This window comes from Podarcis liolepis, assembly GCF_965112155.1.
Source record: "Podarcis liolepis genome assembly, chromosome: 6".
Lineage (NCBI taxonomy): Eukaryota > Metazoa > Chordata > Lepidosauria > Squamata > Lacertidae > Podarcis > Podarcis liolepis.
In genome coordinates this window covers 19,487,870-19,507,797 of record NC_139559.1, presented here as the reverse complement: position 1 = coordinate 19,507,797, position 19,928 = coordinate 19,487,870, and the positions used below count along the sequence as shown (strand labels likewise).

The window sequence follows — 19,928 nt, the reverse complement described above, 5'->3', positions numbered from 1 at the left end:
CATCTGAAGGCAGCCCTGTTTAGGGAAATTTTTAATGTTTGATGTTTTATCAGCCTGATAGGCCGCGTATAAATAAATTATTATTATTATTATCATTGATTATTTTCCATAAACTGCTTACAGGTTCTACTTATAATCCAGGGGTATATACATTTTGTGACATAAGTAAAATAAACTCGGTGCATTCGTGCTAGGGCAGTTAAGAGGAATCCTCATCCTAAATCTGATCCTATGCCCCTTATCAGAGCCTTTTTCATCCCAAGGGCCACATTCCCTCATACACAACCTTCCAGGGGCAACATACCGGTGTTGGTTGGCCCTTGATACAAATGCCAGCAGAGCAAGGGACATGATCCTTACCTTTGCACCATAGACTACATTCCACCTGGTCACAAGTCTGATCTTTCTACCCACCCACATACCTCTCCATTCTCCTTCCAGGCAAGCAAGAGGCATTATCTCATTTTACAAGCAGTCAGTGATCACTGGAATGGGGCAGTGGAGCTTGCCTGATTTCCCATCGCCGGCTTCAGTGTGGTGCACCAGGAGGGACTGCGGGAGGGTTGAGGGGGTGATGAGGTCAGTGTGGTGCAAACGCAGTGGCAGAGCCAATCAGGAACTGTTTGTGCTGCACTGACCTCAGCATCACCTTCTGCTCTCCCGCCAAGTATCCCGCAGTGATGCAGGTGACAGGCGAAGAAAGCATCACCGGACCACCAAACACTTCTGTTTATGAGCACATTCCAAGCCAAAGAAAAGGATTCAAGGAGGGTGTGGCCTGTGAGAGGGGGTGTAGCCTGTAGAGAGTCCCGAGGACCAAGTACAGAGGCCTGGGGGTCTGCATTTGGCTTCTGAGCCAGGGGTTCTCCACCCCTAATATTCACAGAGGGGAAGCTAATGTTTCCCAACTCCAGTTTCTGGCATCCTTGGCTATCGAAATGAGGGTCAAACTACACATTGTGCACAGTTATGTTTACTATTATTGTTGTTAGTAATAATATTTGCATTCTTTCTCTCTCCCTCTGTGTGCAAATTTTCTGTGGGGAAGGTCACAGTCTGGAGAGGGCAGGGGAAAAGATTTATCTGATAAACTTCCCCTTGCAATCCAAATAACAATAAGCATAGCACATATAGTGGAATCCAAAGGCTGTAAGACTGGTGAGCCCGTGTGGTGTTGTGTTGAGAAGGATGGATGGGGACTGAAGATGCAGGTTCAAATCCCTAGGGGTAAAGGGACCCCTGAACCGAAGGTCCAGTCGTGGCCGACTCTGGGGTTGTGGCACTCATCTCACTTTATTGGCCGAGGGAGCCGGCGTACAGTGACTAAGCTGCTTCTGGCGAACCAGAGCAGTGCATGGAAACTCTGTTTACCTTCCTGCGGGAGCGGTACCTATTTATCTACTTGCACTTCGTGCTTTTGAACTGCTAGGTTGGCAAGAGCAGGGACCGAGCAATGAGAGCTTACCCCGTCACGGGGATTCAAACCGCCGACCTTCTGATCGGCAAGCCCTAGGCTCTGTGGTTTAACCCACAGCGCCACCCTACTCAGCCACATATTAGGGAATGTTATTCTGGGTGACCTGAGCTCAGCCACTATCTATTGACCCGACCTACCTCACAGGGTTCACAGTGAGTAAATAACAATTTGCAACAGTTACATCCAATGCTTGGAAGCTGATTTGGTGTAGTATATTTCCCAGATGGAATCTGATCATTGGGCACGTAGTCTGGGAATGGGCTTCATGAGTATTGGTCAGATTCAAGCACTATGGCCTAGAGGAATCAGGGGGAAGCTTGCTCCCTGGTTTTCTCCACACAGGTGGGGCAGATAGGAAAGAGGCATTGTCCAGTTTGACCCATAAATGGTCATTTGTGGGTCTCTTTGGGCTGGTCAACACATGCTGTTCATCATGACTACAACATCAAGTGACGATCAGCTGGCATGAATGAGCCATCACAGACTTAGTGCCGTTAATCACCACATACAGCCCTGCAGATGCAACGCTTTTCAAAGGAGTCATGATGCCATGCATTTAGGGCCAAACTGCACATTACATGGAAAACTTGTGATTGAATTTCAAACCTTCCTTAAACAAAACAGAGAAATACTGCAGCGGATGAGGGTGCAACTGCAAATCTGATCACAGCAGGAGAAGGGTTGTTTAATTCTTCGCATATGTGTCATTTCCTTCCAGCTGCTGTTTGTACCACTGGAGGAGGGGAGAGAGGCTCCACAGCTGCATTTCATTGCAGCTGAAAAATAATAATAATTAACGGGTCCAATCCTGGTTCTTCCACATTCATGCGTAGTTTGATCCTCAGCTGCCTGTCATCAAGCGTACAAGACTCAAGTGTTGAGAAATCAAGTAGCCTGCTCTGTGTTTTTTAAAAATTATATTCATTATTACATATATATCTCAAGGAGATCAAGGTGGGACCCTCCCCATTTTATCCTCACAACAACCCTGTGAGGTAGGTTAGGCTGAAAGACAGGGACTGGCCCAGGGTCACCCAGCGAGCTTCAGAGCTGAGTGGGGATTTGAACCCAGATCTCCCAGGAGACAGGTTCCACAGTTCAACACAAACCACTCTGGCTCTCTCTCTAGATGTGTGAATTGACCCGCCTCTGATGATTGCAATATCAAGTGACAACAGGCATATGTGAACAGGCAATCTCTGATCTAACACACACCAAAGTTGAAACTGTCACCCATTTTGCATTGCCTCAATTGCAATATTTTTAGTTGAGTTAGCTTTCTGACGCTGGGTCTGTTCTGGATGAAAGCAAATGGATGATACACTGGCTGGGAAAGAGGGTCAACAACCTTGTTTTGCATGTTTGTTTTGTAATCGCGAGACCTATAAAAATACAATGGAGCAAAAGTGTCTTATTGCCACAGTTTTCAGTGAAATCACTTCACAAATGACAATAATGAAGTGTTGAGCCTTCAAGTGAAGGGCATGCATGTTTGAGCCAATTCCAGGTGTTGGTTTTTATGTGTGAGTGAGCAATCGCGAATCGAGCTATCACAAATATTGCACCACAGACAGGAGATTTCATGCCTCCTTTCCACGCCTTCATTGCGATACTCAATTCATAGAATCAAATGGTGCACAATGCAATGATGCACGTGCATTAGTGAATCAGGAGCAAGATATTGCCTTATTTCCCACAGCTCAGCCTTACTGATAAACTTTGACAAGGGAGGTAGGCCCCTCTTGCTTGTACTGCTAAACCTGTACAGTGCGCCTTGTCACACTGCAGGCATTGGGAACCTTTGGCCCTCCAGATGTTGCTGAACTGCAACTCCCATCATCCCTGACCATGGCCCATGCTTGCTGGGGCAGATGGGAATTGTAGTCCAACAACATCTGGAGTGCCATACGGGCACATTTTTGACATGCTGTACGTTTGTAGCAGCAAATGCAGTGGGGTGCAGCTGCAGAGCTGCTAAGGCGCGTTGAATTTTTCAACTTTTCAAACTCCCCAAGTGAGGGGTGCTAAAAATTTGTAACGTGACTTGGGAGTTTGAAAGATGTTATGGTTAAATTAATATAATTTTGTTCTTCTTGGTAAGCAAAATGTGTGTAAAATTGCGCAGAAATCATTAAAAATGATTGCCAAGTACTTGCAGTTATTATTATTACAGGGCGAGTCTTTTAAAAGAGGCCCCGTGGAACACGTGTACTTTGTATCCACAGGGCCTCTTTTAAAGGACTCACCCTGTATTATTAATATTACTATTAGTAGTATTAAGCATTGCAGGCAAACCCATTTGCATGGGGATTGCATTCTGGGTCATTGCACATTTGAGTAAAATCAGGTGAAATCGGAAACCCATTGAAAAAGCCTGCAAACACTCTGTTCCGCCCAGCCCCTGTTCTGCCCTTTTAGTGACATTTCAGTGATGTCTTTACGAAGTTTCCGAGTCGCTTTCGGATTCGGCGCATGTGCACGATTGCACAGATATCAGCTGCACCTAAAACAGGAGTTGCCTGCACCTGACGTTTTCAGAAGATGCAATTATTATTATTATTGCTTTTCCGAAAGCCGCTTATGCGCTGCTTCATCAAACATAGACTTAAGCTGCCCAGTCTCAAAAAATAATAGCAGATTTGAATTCATCATCCCAAAAACCATATTTTTAAGACCCTTGCTGAAGAAATGTGCAAGAATTAAGCTTCGTCCCCTACATTGACACTCCCTAGCAGATCTGCTCTCTTGACACTGGTGTTGCTGCTATTTTCCTGCATGGGGCAGGGTGGCAGTGGGGTCATGCCATGGGGCTGCACTGGTGGGAATGCTGCATTGACAACAGCAGTCTTTCTGGTGCAACTGGAGACCCCCACCCAAGCCCTGTCCAGGTCAGCAGCAATGGTGCCAGTATCAGACAGACAGCAGCTTTGCCTCCCACATGCATAGCTACTGGTTCTTCCAGTTTCTGCTTGTGCGGTTCTGTACACTGGGTGCCATAGGTCAAAAGGTTGCTTGGAGAGGGAGTTTTCTGCTTTAATTCGGAAGATTAGACTGGATGACTTTTGGGTCTTTGGTGGCTCCAAATGCTGATGGGTCCAAAACATCTGGAAAGCATCAGGATGGGAAAGTATGCACGCCCTAGAGATTTGCAATCCTAGAGCTTGCTTTTGGTGAGAACCCAGCTTTGAGCTGCCTGATGTGCAAAGAAGGTCAACTAGTCTGCACAACGTCCACAACGAGGAACCAAGTGTGTGTGGGCAGATCACAGGGCTGCCAACTCACAAGTCTGTCATTACCCTTGTGCTATAGGTGGGTGTTTTCTGCGGAAAAGCTCGTGAGCTGATGGTTTGTTTGTTTAAAAGAAGAAAAATCAGGAAGGGAAAGAAGTGACGTTAGCCCCCAAAATACTGCCATAGTTCTAGGGTACCAGGGTTAATGCTAGAAATTAATAAATGGCAGCATTTAGATCCCCTTCATGGATCACTGCCTTGCCGTTGCGAAAGGGCTTGAATAACTCAGAGAAGCTATGAGCTATGCCGTGCAAGGCCACCCAAGATGGACAGGTCATAGTGGAGAGTTTTGACCAAACGTGATCCACCTGGAGCAGGAACCGGCAAGCCACTCCAGTATCCCTGCCAAGCAGTGGCGTAGCGTGGGGAGTGCAGGGGGGCCAGCTGCACCGGGAGCAACATCTGGGGGTTAGGGTTAGGGGGCGCAAATCCACAGGTTAGGGGGCGCAAATTACTTGCCTTGCCCCGGGTGCTGACAACCCACTGCTGCCAAGAAAACTCCATGGACAAAGACAACAAGCATATAAAAGTTATGACGCTGGAAGATGAGGTCAGAAGGCGTCCAACATGCTACTGAGGAAGAGCGGAGGACAAGTACTAGTAGATTCAGAGCTGATGAAGCGGCTGGGCCAAGGCCGAAAGGTCGCTCAGTTGCGGATATGTCTGGAAGCGAAAGGAAAGTCCAATGCTGTAAAGAAAAATATTGCATAGAAACCTGGAATGTAAGAACCATGAACCTGGGTAAGAAATGCCTGGGTTAGCTTATGCAAACCAGCCTGGCCAGGCTTGCTAAGTGCAGAGCTGTAGAAAAACAATGGGGAACCAAGTACAGTAGTACCTCGGGTTAAGAACTTAATTCGTTCTGGAGGTCTGTTCTTAACCTGAAACTGTTCTTAACCTGCGGTATCACTTTAGCTAATGGGGCCTCCTGCTGCTGCCGCGCCGCTGGAGCACAATTTCTGTTCTCATCCTGAAGCAAAGTTCTTAACCCGAGGTACTATTTCTAGTTTAGCGTAGTCTGTAACCTGAAGCGTCTGTAACCTGAGGTACCACTGTACTGGGTCATTGAGGGCCATTGGCAATGCAAAAAGCTATCCCCCCCTTTCAAGGAGTAGACAGAGACAGGAGATTTGGGAGGTTGCCAAGGTAACAAGAGGGGTGTGTGATGTCACAGGAAAACGTGTCCTTTTTTAAATCTAGGAACAAGGAGGAGGAAGTAGGCAGAACTCCATGCAGCGCTGGCTGAAGGAGACTGCACTGAGAGACCAGGTACCATGACTGACTGCTGCCTTTTGGTGACTCTTCTCACAGCAAGTGTTTTAGCGGCTTCTTGCAGCCTGATCCTATGCACATTTACTCAGATGTGTGACATGAAACTCAATAGGGCTGACTTCCAAGTAAATGTGCACAGGATTGCAGCTATACAGGCCAATCTAGAGTTTGGAAGGTGCAGATAAACCCACAGAAATGTCACTAGTCTTGACAACTTTCCTGTTTAAATTATAGTAGTTATTTCAAAATATGCATCCACCCCTATAAATGAGCATATGCATTTTTATGTAAATCTGCACTTTGTTTTTTGGGGGTATGTGTGCAATGTATTTCCTCTTTTTCTGGCAGTGCATACGTCCATCCTAAGAAAAGATCAGAATGAGACTACAGTGGTACCTCAGGTTAAGTACTTAATTCGTTCCAGAGGTCCGTTCTTAACTTGAAACTGTTCTTAACCTGAAGCACCACTTTAGCAGAGTCTGTAACCTGAAGCGTCTGTAACCTGAAGCGTATGTAACCCGAGGTACCACTGTATTGGTTTCAGGAACTGCTGAGAATGTATAACCGCCTCCGCTTGTAAATTTGAAGTTGTTGTTTTCAAACATTTGCTTTTAGTAACCAAAGGTTGACAACACATCTAGTGGTGATATCAGTTAAATGATTGTTGCTGCTGCTTTCTCTCCCCGCCCCCCCCCCTTGATTCTCTCTCGGCTCCAAATGCTCTTTCATTGCCCTTTGGACACATCTAATTAGTTCTGTTAAGTAAGACCTCCTTAATCATGTAGCAGCAACTCCTTGTTACATGGTGGCAGGTAAATGCTGGCTGATGACAGACTGGTAGATAAAACGGTGTCAAGGTTTGATGCGTTTAATAATTTAGCTACAAGTACAATCCACCTGGCGTGAGTTTATTTCCACAATGCAAATGAAATTAGAGCAAAAGCTTGCATTTCAATTTCAATTTTAATTGCAACACAAAAACAAATTACCCATCTAGGTTGCAATCCAAAGCCGCTTTGAAATCCTAAACGTGGCCCACCGACCATCTGTGTGTCCTGCCAAGTGCTCAACAAGCCCCTTGTTTTTGCAGAGATATACTTTCTGGTAGGCTACCATACACAGCTGATACGGAAAATAATGTTTATTTTTGCATACTTCCACTTTATCTATATTTGAAATGTTTTCTCTTGCTTTTTCTTATTGCATAGTCTTTAATCAGATCCTCAGATCTTACATAACACATCTGCTTCTATACTTAGAGCAGAGGTAAGGCATGCAGCCAGCCTTGTCGCATAGTTGTTCTGTTGGGGTTTTTAACACACTTCAACTGAAAAAATGAAAGCTCATCTGAGCCATTTGGGGGTTTTTTTATTCACTTATGATTTTCAATTTTATAAATTTCAATAATTTTACAACCATTTTAACATTTCGAAACTCGACTTCCTTTCCCCTCTTTCTGCGGTGACTTAAATTTATTTATTTTATATTTTCTGCATATTCCAAATTAACTTAACTTACTCATTTATTTATCTACTGTAGATATATACTCTTATTATCCTGCCAATGTTCTTATCTGTTTACAGGTTATCTGAAAATATTCAACAAACCATTTCCATTCTTTTATTAAAAAGTTTCTTATTTTGATTTCTTATTTTTCCGGCAAGTTTCACCATTTCTTCATATTCCATAGGTTTTTGTATCCATTCTTATTTTGCTGGGACTTCTTCTTGTTTCCTTTTTGGGCAAGTAACATTCTTGCCGCTGTAGTCACATACATGAATAAATTTCTTTATAGTTTGGGAAGTTCTGTCCCTATAATTCCCAAAAGGAAAGCTTCTGGGTTTGTTTGTTTTTTACAAACATTATTTTAAACATCTTTTTCAATTCATCATATATCATTTCCCAGTAAGCTTTAACCTTACTACAAGACCACCTCATATGATAAAAAGTACCTTCTTTCTTTTTACATTTCCAACACTTATTTGATCTCAGCTGAGCTTTTTGTGGCCATTAATGTTAAAAATCCACCTATGGAAAACGTCTGTGAGGGGTAAACAAAGAGGATTAATTGGAGGAAGTTGTGTTTTAAACGTGTGTGTGCAGTCCTAATTCAAAAATCAAGGTTGAATAGGCAATTCAAGTTTAACAGACAACTTGCTTCCATTGAGTATTATTTGGTAAAAGGTAAAGGCACCCCTGGCCATTAGGTCCAGTCGTGGCTGACTCTGGGGTTGCGGCACTCATCTCGCTTTATTGGCCGAGGGAGCTGATGTACAGCTTCCGGGTCATGTGGCCAGCATGACTAAACCACTTCTGGTGAACCAGAGCAGCGCATGGAAACACCATTTACCTTCCCGCCGGAGCGGTACCTATTTATCTACTTGCACTTTGACATGCTTTCAAACTGCTAGGTTGGCAGGAGCAGGGAACGAGGAATGGGAGCTCACCCTGTCGCGGGGATTCGAACCTCTGACCTTCTGATCAGCAAGTCCTAGGCGATAGGTTTTAATCTCCAGAGGTCACAGTTTTTATCTGTGATATGTTGAGGGATCTGGGTGCTTACTTCTCCCACCAAAACCAACAGGAAGCAGAAGTGCTAGGCTGAAGTTGTTTGGAACCCGCATTTTCACATGCATTTGGCTAAAAGACAGACAACCAGGAATTCTAACTGAAGCCCAAGCCAAAAACATACCATCCCCTTGTGCTGACTTGTGGAATGAATAGCAGCTAGCATCATTTATATTGCTAAAATAAGCCATCGCTTGTAGTACTAAATATAAACCTGGCGCAAAAATTGACGCTGGGAATGTCTGGCATGCAAACTGTTTCAGGCGAGGGGAAACAACAAGCAAACATCTGAACACAAAGCAAGTTTTCTGGATGAGTTCAGGCCAAACACATTGCCTCAAACCCCTTCTTAATCTCACCGTTTCCCCATTTGCTTTTCTGATGAAAGGAAAAGCCACAAAATGAAGAACAACAGCAGACCCAATTACTCCGGAAGAGATGGCCAGTTTCACCCATTGCAACATCAACCTCGCTCCAAGTTAGTACTCCTCTAGCTAAAAGTAGAACCAATTTGAGCTAATTTTGATGTCTGAACATCCTTGCCCCTTGATGGATGTGAAATAGTATGCTTGATATGCCTTAGGCAGCTTCATATGACATGACTGGGGAACCTGCTACTATAGCCCCATGGAGGCATTGCAAAATTGTAAGCACTGAGTGCGCTTCTCCCTCCCTGGAACTTGCTGCATTGAGCAGCAAGATCTAAAAGGGGCTTATGAAGATAAGGTGAGCCCGCTGGATCAGGCCAATGTCCCGTCTAGTCTAGCATCCTGTTCTCACAATGTCCAATCAGATGCCCGTGAGAAGCCTGGAAGCTGGATGTGAACACAACAGTACTCTGCCCACCTGCAGTTCCCAGCAATCGTTCGTGCTCTCTTTGACTGTGGAGGTAGAACATAGTCATTGTGCCATATTCTAGCCCCTTTATGGAATTTCTGGCCAAACCAGCAAGAATATTACTGGCACAAAAATGGAAGCAAGAAGAACTACCGCCGAAAGAAGAATGGAGGATGAAGTTGATGGACTATGGAGAATTAGATAAATTAACAGGAAGGATTCGAAACCTGCGGGATCAGAGATTCTTAGAAGACTGGAGTAAATATATGAACTATTTGAAAAGTAATTGTGATGAACAGATTACGCTAGTAGGATTGCAAGAAGTTTTGTAAGATGGGTTATTGGAAACATTGCAAGAAAGACTATGAAGAGAATTATTAGTTAAGGACAATTAAATGTAAAATAGAAATTAAGAAATGCAGAATAAGTGATCAAGAACAGAAAATCATCAGAGGTGTTGAGGGAAGTCTAAAATAATGTATAAGATGAGAAGTTATGTTGTATGACTATTGGAACTGATATGTTAAAAAATCAATAAAAATGTATATATAAAAAAGGAAATTCTGGTAGCTGTTGATAGACTTCTCCTCTGTGAAGGACCCAAGCACAAAAGCTTTCTCTCAACCCACAGTTTCTAGAAACTAAAAAAAATCCTTCCAGTAGCACCTTAAAGACCAACTAAGTTAGTTCTTGGTATGAGCTTTCGTGTGCATGCACACTTCTTCAGATACACTGAAACAGAAGTTGCCAGATCCTTCTAAATAGTGAGAAGGTGGGGAGGGGTATTACTCAGAAGGGTGGTGGGAATGGGAGATTGGCATATAGCTGAGATGAGCCTGTTGACGACTCTTAACGACTGTAATAGGTCTTACAGGAGAAGGCAAGGGGTGAGAAGGTGAGAAATGGCTTAGTCATGTATAATGAGATAAGAATCCAATGTCTCTGTTCAGACCAGGTCTCTCCATGGTTTTAAGTTTGGTAATGAGTTGTTTCTAGAAACTAGTTAACTTGTGCGCACATTCACCTGAACAGACTCACAAGGCTCCCCACAATCAGGAACCCAAATTGAATAGAATCATAGAATCTGAAAGCTGGAAGGGACCCCGGGGGTCATCTGGTCCAGCCCCCTGCAGTGCAGGGGTCTCAGCTAAAGCATCCATGACAGATGGTCATCCAACCTCTACTTAAAAACCTCCAAGGAAGGAGAGTCCACGACCTCCAGACTCTACTCTGGGGGCGTCAAGCCTGGGGGCATCATGACTTGCCCGAGGGGTGTGGCTATGCATGCTATGAAGTGAGCATCTTCACTTCAGGATTTGCAGTTGCACCATTGCCAGTAAATGCAGTCTCTAGCCAGCCACAGCCCACACCAAATAGCTCATGTGTGGGAGCTATTACAATTTTTGAAGGCAGAGTCAGTTGGGACTAATTTAATGCAACAACCACCTTTCCCAGTACTGTTTACACTGACGGAGGCTCACTAAGGATTCATGCAGATAGAGGCTATGTTTGTTGGTCTCAAGGTGGGAGATCATTCTGCTGTGGGAGATTTTCTGCTGTAGGAGATTTTCTCACCAAATTTAATCTGCTTTTAGGTCTAAAGCTCTACAGGGACTGGGTGGTGCTGTGAATAACGTGTGAAGTTCAAAAACTGACTCTTATTACCCAAATATAAGATGTAAGTGGATTATTCATTTCAGTGTTGTTAACAGATATACTGGCAGGCATATTTCTTTCTTTTATAAAATAGACTCGAACCACAACTCTGTTACAGCACTAAAGGGGTAATGCTTTCAAACCACAGGGTTTTTAGTGCTATCACACCTCTTGAAAGCACTTCACAAACATTAACTAATAAAATTCTCATATATCTCTGAGGGAAATCTTCATTGTACAATAAACAAACAATCAGGAAAAGTGAACTTAATCCCGTTTGAAGCTGAGGAAATTTGATTGAAATTTTGGGCGGAGGTTTGGTCGTTTCATTGTCATCTTTTATCTGAGATGCCTCACTCAGCCTTAATCTTCCCCATCTAAACCACATTATTAACAAACAAAATAATTTTTTTGAAGAAGACCAGGTCTTGGCAGGAAATAGCATGTCCTATCTTGTCTTGACAACATTCGCCAGAAAAATAATTGTGGTTGGTTCAGTTAAGGAGAGGGGATGAGGGAGGGGGAAGCTCAAACAGGTTTTTGTAGAAAAACTGTTTGTTTGCTCTTTACCGGAATGATAAATTTAATGGTGGTAGAGATCCTTCTGATTGTGCATGAGTTTATATGCATATCCGGGCCCTATCCATGCTACAAAACTCCAGCAGGCCTGCAGGCAAAGGTTTGACGGGCAAATGCCAACACACGCAACCTCTGCCAATCGTCAGATCGTGGGAGAATCTTTCAATTCTCCCCCGTGTAAAAAACTGTGCAATGAACAAAAGCAGCACATGATGAGGAAGGAGCCCACTCAATGCTGTGGTGGTTTTATATTTGCAGTGTAGGACAGGGGATAGCCGCATTTCCTAGGCCCAGTCAGGGTTCTTCCTCATAAGGAGACCTCAAAGCTGCACCAGGGTACATCTGTACTATTCCGCTCCAACATCCATGGAGTGCCTGGACATCAGGGGAATGTGGCAGCGGTGGCAGGTGTACACTTGGTGGCAGGTCTGGATGGCATGACCCTGCAACCATGCATTCCTTCGGCACATGGAGGGTGTTGTGTATTCAGGGGTCAGTGTTTGCCTGAGCTTCAGTCTGGACTAAGGATTCTGAGCCCCTGTGTTCCAATTTGATACATGAACCCAATCACAGAACATCTCAGGATTTGGGCCTCTGCCATTGGCCCTTTCTTTACAGCAATGGACTTTCCTTTCGCTTCCAGGCATATCCGCAACTGAGTGACCTTTCAGCTTTGGCCCAGCCACTTCATCAGCTCTGCATCTACTTGTACTTGTCCTCCGCTCTTCCTCAGTAGCATGTTGGACACCTTCCGACCTGAGGGGCTCATCTTCCAGCATCATAACTTTTATATGCCTGTTGTCTTTGTCCAAGGAGTTTTCTTGGCAGGGATACTGGAGTGGCTTGCCGGTTCCTGCTCCAGGTCGCCACGGCAAGGCAGTGATCCATGAAAGGGATATATAGTTAAAGCTATGGTTTTCCCAGTAGTGATGTATGGAAGTGAGAGCTGGACCATAAAGAAGGCTGATCGCCGAAGAATTGATGCTTTTGAATTATGGTGCTGGAGGAGACTCTTGAGAGTCCCATGGACTGCAAGAAGATCAAACCTATCCATTCTGAAGGAAATCAGCCCTGAGTGCTCACTGGAAGAAGCTGATGCTCCAATACTTTGGCCACCTCATGAGAAGAGAAGACTCCCTGGAAAAGACCCTGATGTTGGGAAAGATAGAGAGCACAAGAAGAAGGAAACGACAGAGGACGAGATGGTTGGATAGTGTTCTCGAAGCTACCAGCATGAGTTTGACCAAACTGCGGGAGGCAGTGGAAGATAGGAGTGCCTGGCGTGCTCTGGTCCATTGGGTCATGAAGAGTCGGAAACGACTAGACGACTAAACAACAACAACAACATTGGCCCTTAAACTCTGAGTCATAATTCACCCACCTACACTTTAGAGGGGTTTATGGGAACCCCCACTATGGAAAGCTAGAAGGAGGGAGGGAGGTGGTGTGGAGTTCATAGCCTCCAAGTGTCCCGATTTTCCAGGTGAAGTCCTAGAATTCTGAAAGGTATCCCGGCTTTGATCCCAGAATGCCCCCATTTCCCCTGCCAGTGCTGCCACTGCCCAGCTCAGGGAGGAGGATGAGCTGGCGCTTGTCCCGACCAATGGTGGCGGTGGTGAAGGAGCATCCTGTTGCCTCTCCATGGCCTCTCCAGGGCCACTGCTGTTGGCCTCCTCCCTTGAGCAGCTTGTAGCAGATGCTGGAGAGCAGGCAAGGAGGAAGAGAGGTTGCTGGTGCTGAGGCCCAGCCCTGCGTGACATGCCATCTCTGAGGGGCAGGCAGAGGGCAGGACCACCCTGGTCACGAAGAAAGGGAAGGAGGAGAGGATCGCAAAGAGTAAAAATTTGTGCGTCTGCATCTCATCTCGCCCAAAAAATGTATTTATTGCTGCGTGTTTTTCTTTTTTGTCAATCCACCAAATAATAAAATAGAATAGAATCAGGATACAGGGGTTTTCTCAGCATGGCGGAAGGAATGTTGTGCTGTGTCCCGTTGGTGAAGTGGCGACGGCATGTTTTCTGATAGGAAATGCTCTGCGGTGGGTGGGGGACAATGGCAAGAAAATAGGGTCAGCTGGACACAAGTGAGAAATGCCCCTGTTTTCACCTGAGGAATGTTGGAGGGTATGGAAAGCTTCCTGGAAAAATGCACAGCTAGCAATGAGGAACAACCCACACTGCAAAACATGGTTCCAGAGCCCACTTGGGAATATTACAGTGACCAGGTGGACTGCGCTCTGAGTAAGACCATTGTGGGAGAGAAGGAGCCTCATTATGGCCCTACATTCCAGCCAAGCTGAGGGTCTTCTTGCAATTGCCCCTGTCCTCCAGATCCATCCTGGTGGGGTATGAGGTCCCACCTGCAGTCTGCAGGGCTATAGCTGTTTCCCCTGCCAAATAAGGGTTCTCCTGCCTCACCCGGCCACTTGCATTACCTTAAAACGCTTTTCTAGATGCATTTCGCATTCCTGTGGCTCTGTGAAACATGGCGTACTCCCAAATGCTCTGGGAAGATTGTGTGGGTCAGACTGACCTGGTCTATAATCATTAACTATTTCTGTCAACAGATAAGAAGTTGAATACTTAGAAAAGAGATGAGCGTACTGGGGAAAAGGTTGGCCATTTACTCTCTGTTTGCCCTGTGCCTTGCACTATGAGCCCAGATGTGCCGGGCAGAGTCTCTGAAATCAAGTCTCATAGCAACTATCAGGGTGAAGAGCGCCTCATCGTTTGAATCGCCACCATTCAAGTGCACTTCTTAGAGCTTAGTAGGTAAATGCAAAAATAAATAAATACATGACTCTTTATAAAATATACAGCTAACAAGGTTGGGGACCTAGGAATCCGCCTTGTAGCAAATCAGACAACTGGTCTATCTAGATCAGCACGGACTCATAGTGGCTCTCTGGGGCTTCAGATAAGGGTCTCTCCCACCTCTTCCTGAACCTGGGATCTTCTTCATGCAAAGCATAAGCTGTGCCACCGAGCTACAGTCCTTCCACTTGATTAAAGGTAAAGGCACCCCTGACCATTAGGTCCAGTTGTGACCGACTCTGGGGTTGCGGTGCTCATCTCACCGCGGGAGCCAGCGTACAGCTTTCGGGTCACATGGCCAGCATGACTAAGCCACTTCTGGTGAACCAGAGCAGTGCACGGAAACACTGTTTACCTTCCCACCGGAGCGGTACCTATCTATCTGCTTGCACTTTTGAGGTGCTTTCGAACTGCTAGGTTGGCAGGAGCAGGGACCGAGCAATGGGAGCTCACCCCGTCGCGGGGATTCGAACTGCTGACCTTCTGATCGGCAAGTCCTAGGCTCTGTAGTTTAACCCACAGCACCACACCCCCCCTATATTATTTAGTTATTTGATTTATTGATTTATTCATTGGGAGGAGCTGCTTTCTTTTCGGGTGAAATCGGCCCCCATCTTCCAGGACCAAAAAAACAAATAAATTTAAAAATGTCTTTTGTGGTTTTGCAGATATGAGATGGTTAGTACACTCCACGGAAGCTGAGCAATGGCCACGATTGCAAAACACAAGGAGCGTTTTTTAAAAATGTGGTGCGGGCTCGTCACTGCGCAATACGGGGTCAACGGGAGTGGCTTTCGGATTTCACGGCAAGTGTGTGTGTCTGCCTGGAAGTGGGAGACATTTCCAACAATCCTTAAAGTGTTAGGTGGTCTCCCTGTGAAGGAACAAAGAAGTGGAACCTTTCTGGAATTTTTCGAAGTGACACTTTTTTGGAAAGCTATGCACATTTTGCCTGATGTACTTCCTCTGGACTCCTTCCTAGATTTTGTGTATGTCTGACTAAGCAGTTGGCGTTTTTTACCAGGAGCAGATGATGTAGGCACTTACTTGACCTCTCAATGGCTGAACCACTGCTGCTTACTGGAAGGGAGAATGGGAGAGGCAAGGCGGCAGGAGGGGTGGAGCCAATATGGCACCCTTGTTGTTGCATTTGCACAGCGACAACTTCCCTGCTCCCTCAAACCCCCTCCTCTTTCTCAACCACCACCCTGTCCATTCCTTTTTTTTTTTTACTGCACTAACTATTGAAGCCATGCTTCATTCAATAGTGACATAAAAACATCAAAAGGGTCTTCTGGGATCAGACTGAAGATCCTTTCTTCCATTCACAGAAGCTAGCCAGGTAGAGCTGAAGGACATTTTGCTTATCTAACACAAGAATAGCCATTGATAGGGCTCTCATTCATATATGTGGTGCCTGGTATTTTAGAGGGAAGCCAGCAAACTATTAAACGGCACTGGCTGCTGATTTGCTGTTGAGTCAGATCCAAGGTTGACTGAAGGGCTTTTTCACACTTGCCTTATTCCAGGTCTGCACTTTAAATCTCTGTGTCTGAGTCCCCTTTCCGCCACCAGAGCTTCCCCCACAAAAAACTGCTCTCTGGTGCTCAATCAGAGCAAATGTCAAATTAACCCAAATTAACATTTGCTCTGACTGAGCTCTAAAAAAGGGGTTTTCGCAGAGAAAGCTCAGGGGCAACCCCTCTCCCCAAACTTCTCAGACACAGAACTTTAATGTGCAGCCGTGTGTTTGGAAAGAGTGGGGCTAAAGCTGAGTGTGGATAAGCCCTTATAAGGCTCTGTATAAATCAGGGTCTTGCTTCTTGAAGGAGAACCTTCTTTCATATATGGTCTTTCTTGGTGGCGCCACAGCCAACAGAGATATGCTATCCAGAAATCCATTGTGAGGGTGATCTGGCTACCGTTTTATTATATATGTGTACTTTCACCTTTTATGTAACTTGTTCCATACCTGCCAAGTGTCCCGGAAAAAATGGGAAAGCCTGTGAGATCACGGCAGCCATTTTGACTGCTGTCATCTTGGGCTGCACTCTGGTCCCTACCCCCAAGCACTTTTCCAGGGCTGTGATCTTGTGCAGCATCCAAAAAAAACATGTTTTTGGCCACCATGCAGGACTGCCCCCTGAGCAAAATGCATTTTTCACTGCAAGATTGCCGCACAGGTCATGTGACTCGCCTGGAGCTTCCTGGAAGACACACATCCTGGGTTTTGACCTGAAAAAATTGGACGGTTTGTTGTTCTCGGATTGCTGTTGTAATGAGGAGTGGGCAATAAATATTTTAAACCAACAAAGAAAGGAAGCTCCAAATTTTGCCTGGCTCTGTTGATGACCTAGCAGACTCTAACAGGTTCTCCACCAGGTCCTGGCTCACTCATGGCCCACAGGCAAGGTGCCCATGTATGCATTAGCCAAACCAGGAAATGCGTCACCAAAACGGAGGATACAGATTTGCATAAAATTAGCATAGAGTAATGTATATGTAGAGGCACAGATTTAGAAATAATTGTAATAAACAGAAATATAATACATATTTCACCATAATGGGGATGAATGTGGCCATGTAACCTGTGCGTCTGGTCAGTGCTTGTTTCCTGCTGCTCCACACATGGATTAATTAAAATCCTAATTAAACTTAGGGCTGCACAAGTCCCCCGATTTAGTTTGGGGCCCGAATTGAGTCCAGGTTGTTCCAGTTCTTGAACTGTGTCTACCCTATTATTTACTATTGTACTTGGCAATACAGCTATGGAACTAATGGGTGGGAGGGCTGGTCTGTATCCTGTTCACTAGAAAGCCAAATCCCTAACAGCTTTTATGGTCAGTTGCATTGGGCAGCAGAAGCAATAGCAGGAAAGTTGTTGCCATTATAAGAGAACAAGGGAGGTATTCATGGTGAGTTCTGGCACCTCTTTTTCTAGAAAAATAGCACTGGACACCTCTATTTCCATCAGAGAAATGTTGGAGGGTATGGAATAGGATGTCCCTATTTTTATCAGAGAAATGTTGGAGTGTATGGACATTGCTGCCACATTCCTGGTCGGGGCTGGGGTGAGATGTGAGGGCTGGACAAGCATCAACGCAACGCACACTGTTGTTGCCTAAGAAGCTACCTTATAGCATGGCAGACCATCTAGGTCCGTATAGTTGACACTGACTGGTATTTCAGTCAGCGAGTCTTTTCCAGCCCTACCTGAAGATTCTGGGGGGTGGAATCTGGGACCTTCTGCTTGCAAAGTCTTTGTTCCAGCACTGAGCTACAGCCCTTCCTTACAAGCCTAGCCCAGAACAAAGATGGGAAGTGGGTGATGATGCAACCACAGCTTCTTCTGCTTCATTATTCATCCCATGACTTTGTCTGCTCTCTTCATCTCACCTGCCATAGCAGGAAATATCCCTCTCCTCCTCCCATACTTCCCTCTAAGAACTCTTGGCCACAAGATTCCAGGCAACTCCTGATTTCATGTGGAGCCAAACAGGGCAATTGCCGCCTCCACCATTATTATTGGAAGGAAGTCTGGCATGTGTCTTTGCCCAAATTTCTTAGCTTGCTTCCAAAGAAATCTGTGTTAAAGTGCCTAACCTCTTGAGCAACCGGTTGTTCAAGTTTTGCAGCAAAATTAACAAATGCTAATGTTAACCGTTTGAAATTCAAGCAATAAACATGCCACCTGCAAATGGTCTGTTTTTATTTTGTCATGTTAAAAGAGTGAAACTCAGAAACTATATTTAATGCCTTGCGACCTGCTGATTCTAGAATACGGCGAGTCTCGGCTCATTTAAAGGCAAATGTTTGAGGTGTGTGCAAACACTCGGTGGTTTGGCAGCGGTTCTTGAAGGCCCTAAAGCAGGGGTTCTGAAGCTTTCTGGGCATATTTGTGGCCATCACCACAAAAGGGCTGCTGCGGGGGTCTTAACCAGCTACAAAATGGCCGCCGTAGTCCAGGGAATTCATGCCCAGCCACAGATAGTGCAGATGGCTTTCTCCTTTCTGTTCAGACAGGCTTTTGTTCTGTTGAGATTATACGTTTTAATGGTCTTGCTATTGTTTAGACCAGTGTTTCCCAAACTTGGGTCTCCGGCTGTTTTTGGACTACAGTTCCTACCATCCCTGACTGCTGTTCCTGCTAGCTAGGGTTGATAGGAGTTGTAGTCCAAAAACAGCGGGAGACCCAAGTTTGGGAAACACTGCTTTAAACATTTATCTGCTCCTCTGCTGTGGTCTAAGCCCACTTGTTTATTGGTTTTGTTTTGGAATGTGATCGTTTGGTGTTTTGAATTATTATTATTATTATTATTATTATTATTATTATTATTATTATTATCTATGTAATTGCTAGTCACCTTGGGTCTGATTCATGGAAAGGTATAAATATTTACTGCTGGCAGGGCCCACCATCATTCTGCCCTGCCCTGCACCACCCGTGCCAGCCTGTTTAATTATCCTGCCATGCCCCAGAGCAACAGGACATTGGGTGCTCTCTGAAAAATTAAAATGGTGGCTCCAAAAAACCACCAAGCACTGACTGCAAGTGCTACTGGTGCCCACTTCTATCCCTGCCAGGTCAGTGCAAGGGGGGAGGTGGGGAGAACACTCTGCCAAGGCCTTCCTTCTCCATCCAGGAGCTGGCAACCTTGTGTGAGGAAACGCTCAAGGCCGGCTGGAAAATGCTTAAGACCAGAAGCAGCCCGAGGAGCATTACAATAATTAATGTGGGAAATAATAAAGAGAAAGCTGCTAGCTTCAAGTCGCTTCCAGCTGTATGGTTTTATAAATCAGTCGCACAGCTCTCCTCCTTTCTTTGCTCGCCACCCTTTCAATGGGAGGTGCCCTTGTCTCACACACAAGGCAAAAACCTCCATGCTGGCCACACACAGAGCCTGAGAGCCTGTTTCACAATTCAGGCTGTGTTTGACGCAACCCGCCTTCTCCTGCAGCCACTACTTCTCATGGCAGATTTCGGCAAACTTTAAGCTACACCGGCGTGCCTTTTCTGAGCTTTTCATGTGGTCATCTTGGCAGGTGGCTCAGAGCGCCCAGCTTTGTCTTCCTCCCTGTCCTCTCGCCGTTTGGGGTCTCTGGGTATACGGCCGCCTTTTGCAGCACTGCCCTTAAGGAGAAGTGGAGTGGGGCAGGGGGAGGAGACTCTGTGCTGCAGTGACTTTCAACTCGTAGCTCACCCTGTGGTTTTTACCTTGCGCTCTGCATTGGCACATAGCACTTCCTGAATGCTGAGCGCTGTTGGGAATCCGGGGAGCTCATATCTGCGTTTGAAAGAGTGCGTGCCTTAGGAGAAGATAACCAGAAGCAGAAGTGAAGCCAGAAAGAGGGTAGCCTGTAGCAATCTGCAGGGCCTTCGAGTATTAAGTTAGCGCCAGGCTTGCTCACTCCTAAAGTGTCTTGTTCCAATGGAGT

The 19,928-nt window shown here is 45.5% G+C and overlaps 1 long non-coding RNA gene across 1 annotated transcript; it reads left to right on the top strand.

Annotated features, from left to right (window-relative positions):
• Positions 1-10,932: 10,932 nt before the first annotated feature.
• Positions 10,933-16,334, top strand: LOC310709163. Its single transcript, XR_014527375.1, has 3 exons — positions 10,933-11,122; positions 14,246-14,450; positions 15,161-16,334. It is a non-coding gene; the product is annotated as an uncharacterized lncRNA (long non-coding RNA).
• Positions 16,335-19,928: the final 3,594 nt, after the last annotated feature.